The sequence below is a fragment of the Protobothrops mucrosquamatus genome, unplaced genomic scaffold (assembly GCF_001527695.2).
Source record: "Protobothrops mucrosquamatus isolate PMUCROS unplaced genomic scaffold, P.Mucros_1.0 scaffold1241, whole genome shotgun sequence".
Classification (NCBI taxonomy): Eukaryota; Metazoa; Chordata; class Lepidosauria; order Squamata; family Viperidae; genus Protobothrops; species Protobothrops mucrosquamatus.
The window spans coordinates 308910-316396 of record NW_015387448.1 but is presented as its reverse complement, the minus strand read 5'-3'; the positions used below and the strand labels follow the sequence as shown (position 1 = coordinate 316396).

At 37.6% G+C, this 7487-nt stretch overlaps 1 protein-coding gene across 1 annotated transcript in view; it reads right to left on the bottom strand.

The window, feature by feature from the left end:
- Positions 1-7487, bottom strand: part of LOC107292003 (cadherin-4) — a gene marked incomplete at both ends in the record, with an annotated part of 277419 nt that overhangs the window by 2122 nt on the left and 267810 nt on the right. The gene's annotated exons all lie outside the window — the stretch shown is intronic.

Sequence of the window (7487 nt, the reverse complement as noted above, 5' to 3'; positions counted from 1 at the left end):
TTATTATTATTATTATTATTATTATTATTATTATTATTATTATTATTATTATTATTATTATTATTATTATTATTATTATTATTATTATTATTGTGAAGGGGACCAATGGGAGAGCAGATGTGGGAAATGGAGGAGGGGGGGAGAATTTCACTAAGAAATTGGCACAGGAACCTCAGACCTGGCTTTGCTTCACTGTACTTCACTTGACTTTAGTAAAACTATACCTCTGTCTTAAAATGGAGTAATGGATCATTCTTGCCTAGGATTCAAGTTGAGGCAGGCCTGACAGGAAAGTCCAATCAAGAGATATCACCTGCATGAAGAAATGGTGAAGCAGAAGCCAGTCTGATCTAGCGGTGAAGGCACCAGGATAGACACAAGACTATACATTCCGATCCCACCTCAGAGAGAAAGCAGTTGGGTGACCTTAAGCCAATCACTTTCTCTCAGCCCAAGGGAAGAGGCAACAGCAAACCATTTCTTTCAGGGAGCCAGTTTGGGCCGGAGGTGAAGTCATCAGTCTAAAAACCAGGAGACTGTAAGTTCTAGTCCTGTCTTAGACGTGAAGGCCAGCTGGGAGACTTCGGGCCAGTCCTTTCTCTCAACTGAATTTACCTCACAGGGCTGATGTTATGGGGAAAATAGGAGGAGGTATATTGGGTATGTTTGCCACCTTGAGTTATTTATAAAAATAATAAGAGTGATATAACTAAATAAAAGAAATGCAGGATTTCATTTTCTCCTCCTTTCCTCTATTTTCCAACCCAACTGAGAATGGAAAAGACTCTGTCCGTCCACCAGCAGGATAACTTTCCAGAAACTGAACAGAGCAGACCACAGTGGAATGTATGAAGGTTACCCTCTGCTTCCCAATAGGCCCATGGACACAAACACATACATAAGTGACACTCGGGAAGAAGCACACACATGTATACCATTTACAAACATATATCTACACAGATTTATTAACACAGGAAATGCAGATGCTGCCTGTATCCAGTGCTGGTAAAAGGTTGGAAAGAATTTCAGAAACCTTGATGTACATCTGTGTATGTGTGTGTGTGTGTGTGTGTCTGTGTCTGTCTGTCTGTCTGTCTATCTATTTTTATCTCTCTCTCTTTCTCTCTCACTCTTATCTATGATCTATGATCTATGATCTATCTTTATACCTCTCTCTTATCCATCCATCCATCCGTCCGTCCGTCCATCCGTCCGTCCATCCACCTACCTACCTACCTACCTACCTACCTACCTACCTACCTACCTACCTACCTACCTACCTACCTATCTATCTATCTATCTATCTATCTATCTATCTATCTATCTATCTATCTATCTATCTATCTATCTATCTATCTATCTATCTATCTATCCAAATGATTGGTCACCCATTTTACCGCAGGTTGTCCTTCTCTTGTTCCATCTACATGAGATACAACCAGTAGAATTATGACTAATGGGGTAGAAACCTATGGAATTTTTCTTCTTGGTACAGTCCACAGTACATTCTATAACATATAGATTTTGCTGTCCTAAGGTGACAATAAAATGTTATATGGATGGATTTATATTCATTAAGAAGTGATCCTATCAGTATTTTCAAGCTGGGAGGAGATCATGGGTCTTGCATGCCTGTTGGCATAGAGAAAACCTCCAGTTTCGTTATTCAGCATCTCNTTTTTCTTCTTGGTACAGTCCACAGTACATTCTATAACATATAGATTTTGCTGTCCTAAGGTGACAATAAAATGTTATATGGATGGATTTATATTCATTAAGAAGTGATCCTATCAGTATTTTCAAGCTGGGAGGAGATCATGGGTCTTGCATGCCTGTTGGCATAGAGAAAACCTCCAGTTTCGTTATTCAGCATCTCTAATAAAGGATCAGGAAGGAGATGATGAGCTGGATCGTTACTCAGAGTAGATATTAATGGGTTATGACTTCAACAAAATTGTTGTATCCTATCTATTACATCTACACGTGACCTCTGCGTTCAGCTCTATTGAGCCAGAAATGGCTTAGGAGCTGAGACAGAAAACAAAACAGGAAAATTACTTTGATATTCTACTTCTGAGCTTCCACAGGTATTTGTTGTTTTTGGACGTAGCATGTTGATAATGGCTACTGGTCCGATCCAAGGATAGTTCTTGTAGTCCCAGATGCTATGGTGTTATAGGCTGAGCCTTCTGGAAGTCATGAAGCAAAACATTGGAAAGCAACAGGCTGGAAAAAAGTAATTTATTTTTGAGCTATATAATGCAGTGATTCTCAACCTTGGCAACTTAAAGATGTGTGGAAACTTCAACTCCAAGAATTCTGGCTGGGGAATTCTGAAGTTGAAGTTGAAGTCTCCACCTCTTAAAGTTGCCAAGATTGAGAAACACTGGTAAAATGGGACAAAATTTGTCCCCTCATATTGTTGGAGTAATAGCAATGACTGAAACCATTTCATGGCAGTTACAGATTCACATTTCAAAAGCCTCCTTCCAGCCATCTTTCAACGTTTGTTGCTAAAATAAAGTTTCGCTCTATTAAAGTTGCCAAATCAAGTTCTTTGTAACTTTTATGCAGATTTAAAAACCACCAGCACTTCATACAAATTCTTGGCACACACTGACATACATATGCACATTTTTTCCCCCTGTCTCAGCCTGTTTCAGTCATTTCCTTCTAGTTAGGAGAAAGAGAGACCACACTGTCATTTTCCTTCCTTTGCGAACAGCAGGTTGTTTTGGTCTGGATATTTTCACCGTTTCTTAAAACAGCTCGATTTTAGAACTCATGTTATAAATTCTTTTTCACCCTTTCTTCAAACTTTAAAAAAAAAAAAAAAAAAAGCTTCTCGAATTTCGATGGTTTCTTTCATACTTTTTTTAAAAAGCTTTCCTGATTTATGTCTCCTGTTTGCTTTTGCTGACTGAAGAATCTCTGAATCCCAGATGAATCTCGGTCTGTCCATTTCTTGCAGTTGTTATGTTAGGCCTCCTAATCTCAGATCTCATAGTTTATTTCAGCTTGCTGGCTATTGATGCTTTCTCCAGCCTTCCTTCTTTGATCAGACTCTGGGTTTGCTGCAAAGCAGAAAAAGCCCATGGCTTTAACTGCATTTGCCCGAAGTTATCGGAAATGGGGAGGTTTAGGTGAATGCTAGTCTTTCACGAAGGCAGAACAGACCTGAAAAATTTCAATGTGCGTCCTTTAGATGTATGCTTAGCCTAGCTTTCCAATAACCAGGTTGGGAGAAAGGGAACATTGAGCGGGATGTCTATGGAGATTCTCAGTCATCCAGGTTATTGTTGTCTCAAAGGTGCTTTTTCAAGAAGCAACGGGACTTTCTTTGTTTTTCCTTGAAAACATTTCACTTCTCATCCAAGGAGCTTCTTCAGTTCTGATTGGAGAATGAAAATCCCTCATAAATCCTTCCATTCTCCACCATTCAGTCAGAACTGAAGAACTGAAGCTTCTTGGATGAGAAGCGAAATGTTTTCAAGGAAAAACAAAGAAAGTCCCGTTGCCTCTTGAAAAAGTACCTTTGGGACACTTGAGCTGGAAATATTATGTCTATTAAGTTCTCCTGCATAATTAACACACATATAGAAATCCAGTGTCTACCAATACCAGAATGCCTTCTTATCAACCAAATGGGTGTAGGAGGGAGTTTTTTTCGTCTTCTACACTCATAATGTATCTTCTTAACATGGTGGGGCAATGTCTAGAAACAGATTGAGGGGAATGGACAGGGAGAAAGAGGACGGTGAATGTTGCAAACAATTGAAGTTCTTCCCTTAAATAATAAAGATCAAGGCTGGGTTCCACGTGCATCAGACAAAGAAGATTCCTAAACTTATTTTTGATCCTTCTGGACTAATTTTTAGTAAAGAAGGAAAAGAAAAGAATAGGGCCAGATAAGAGCTAAGCTTATGAAAAATATTGCAAGCTTTTGGTGTTAACAGGGACACAGTCCAACCCTGGATTCAAGAATCTGATGCTTTTGGCATAAAGGTATTTAGGATTCCTTTAAATTATGCTATGTTAGTCCTCTCTGTATGTATGGGTGGTATTTCCCAATCAGCAACAAGACCACTTGATGGAAATAGTTTTCTTCTGAATGGCAATTCAGCCTAAATAAAAGGGTACAGTACGCTACTGGCAGGTAAGTTGCTCATAATAAAATCAAGGCTTCCTCCCTCTTGGAGGTTGAATCTTCAAGAAGTTCATGGTAGACAAAAGAAACAGATTGAGAAGCTCTCAGAGAAGATGTCTCCATGCTGAGGGCCCCAAGCCTTAGGAACAGCCTTCCATACCCAGAAATGCCATCAAACCACACAGGTTAACATGAAACTAGAAAAGAGATACAACAATCATGGGAAGCATATGCACTTATATAGATCTAATTTTGTGGGGTGACCTTCTCAACATACCATTGAAGCCAATTGTAGGTTGGACTGAAAAAATAGCACAACTGTAGGAGACGAGCAGGCACAGCTGGGGATTGGAGTTAAACATGTCATCAGCTTAGAGTCCTTATGTTGTCACAAATGATCCAGGCTCAGGCTTCTGGTTTTGACATCGCGGAGAAACGGACACAGGAAGATGGGGCTCTGTCTTTTGCATTCAATTTTGCCCTGCTGGGGACCCTGGAAAAGGTTGAAAGTCGCCCCATAGAGGTGACAAGCAAGGAGGGGACACTCGTTGATCGCAGGAGGGTGGCGGCCCTTCCGTTTGATCCAAGGAAGCCCTCCAAATCGGCGGGGGAAAGACTGGCTACATTTGTGTGGCCAGTCAGAAGCTGCTGACAAAGGAAGACAATAAGCACTAACAAGCAACCTTTCAGCAATATGTATGAAACTGGGTGAGATTCTATCCTGTCTTTATGACTTTAAGACTTCTTCCTGGAAAAAACTGCCCAAAGCACCCTTCCCGATGAGAGAGGGAAGCTTGGAAGCTTTCACTTTTGAGACTGCAGCTGGGAAAAGGGAAAAATACAAAAACTTTTGAGTTGCTTATTGATGTGGCAGAGACAATGAACTACTTTGAAACTGGCTTGCCTGAACTACAAATATAAATATTACCTGACTTTCAGAGCTGTGTTGTGGAATTATTTCCCTGCAGGAGAAATACACCTCACTGCTTGAGATGATGGAATATTTTGGATTACAAATCCTTGATTGACAAACAATTTTTATTATAAAGACCATCTACAAAAAATGAAATAGATGTCCCATACTCAACTTTAAATGACAAAAAACCATCTCTAACACCTGTCCCCAAATCTTCAGTTTGACATACTACCAAGAAAATATGGATGAAGATTAGAAAGAAATTCTATCCATGTTAAAATCAATACAAGAGATTATTGCTTTAGCTTGTGATGAGACTAGAAATAACACAAAGGAGATAAAAGAACAATTTTCTAATTCAAATTTACAAACCCAGAACATGACTACAAAGAAGGAACTAGCAACCCAGAAAATAGAAGGAAAACTAGAGGACCTAAAGATTGAGAACCTAAAGGAAGGAACCAATTGACAGATTCAGACAACTGAAGAACTAGAAGATGGAGCGATAATATTGGAAATGAAAAAGACATCTTACCAATCAAGAATTCAAGACATATTTGAGGAAAAGAAAGAAGAACTGATTGAATGGAAGATAGGGCTGTTAGGAGAACTGTGGGGAATTGGAGAAGGAGGGAGGCTGTTTAATGAATAACAATGAGTTCGTTCTTCCAAAAATACTTTAATCAAATAATCTTTCTTATTCCAAATAATATACACAAAAACAGAGAAAAAATTACCTGATGATTCAAATGCATTGGCTTGGAAAGTTAGTTGGCAAAGGAAGAAAGCTAGAGTAAGACTGAAGAAAATAGAGGTTTTGATCCATTAGATATTATATTATTACATTTGAATATGGCGGAGAATAGACAATTGCTAGAAATAGAAGTATTATCATAACTAGAAAGATAAGATTTGTAGCTAGAATAATAGATTTTGGTATAAGAAGGGAAACAGGAAAATGCTAAGAAGTTTGAATAAGGGAAGCTTTTAGTTACCCAAATATAATTTACGTTGAAATTATAAACAATAGAGACATTTTGAACACTGATGGGAAATTAAAATTTAAAAAAAAGTGAAAACAGGATACTGATTGAACATATGGATATTAAGTCACCGCAATGTAAAAAAGATGTTGAGACTCTAGAAAGAGTACAGAGAAGAGCAACAAAGATGATTAGGGGACTGGAGGCTAAAACATATAAAGAAATGTTGCTGGAATTGGGTATGTCTAGTTTAATGAAGAGAAGGAAGAGGTGTTCCAATATCTCAGTGTTCCAATATCTCAGGGGCTGCCACAAAGAAGAGGGAGTCAAGCTATTCTCCAAGGCACCTGAAGGCAAGACAAGAAGCAACGGATGGAAACTAATCAAGGAGAGAAGCAACCTAGAACAAAGGAGAAACTTCCTGACAGTTAGAACAATTAACCAGTGGAACAACCTGCCTCCAGAAGCGGTGAATGCTCTAACACTGGAGGTTTTAAAGAAGAGACTGGACAGCTGTTTGTCCGAAATGGTATAGTGTTTCCTGCCTGAGCAGGGGGTTGGACTAGATGACCTCCAAGGTCCCTTCCAACTTTATTATTATTATTATTATTATTATTATTATTATTATTATTATTATTATTATTATTATTATTGTTGTTGTTGTTGTTGTTGTTGTTGTTGTTGTTGTTGTTATTAGTGCAAATGCAATTAAGATATGTTTTGGTTAGAAAAGTTATCTAGAATTGACATTATTGATATTATGAGAAAAATGTAACAAAGATGTTGATATTCAATTGTATATTTATTAATAACAATAAGAACTGTATTTGCCTAGTGTGGGAAATCTGGTACTACCAGAAGAAAAGAGGACACATGTGATGGTGTAATATTGGATCCAGATTGAAGAAGTTAATATATACCGCTGAATTACTAATGGACCCAGACAACACATTGTCTATTAAGTATTTGATTGTAAAACTAGAAAATTAATAAAATATTTATGAAAAAAAATGATCCAGGTCCAGCCCACCCCCTCCCAATTCACTGACCCTTATCTGGAAAATTTGAACTTGAGTTGACTAGATTTTTGTGTATAGGCTTAAATAATAAATCTTTCTGAACTGCAACTTAATGTATGGTCCTGATTCTTTGTGCCTAACTCAACCATCCTTTCGTTGCTTTGCCTAAATCTGGAGGAGGGCTACCTATATTGGATTTATTTTCTTCTTTTCTTTATATTTTAAAATCTAACTGCTTTTAAAATACGGTACTTAATTTTAGGGCTTCTGAAACATTTCTCCACTGTTTTGTTCTCTATTTCTAGGCTTTTTTATTATTGATTTTGTTAGTAACCAGAACTCCATAGAGGCCGAGCGGGAAATAAATATTATTATTATTATTATTATTATTATTATTATTATTATTATTATTATTATTATTA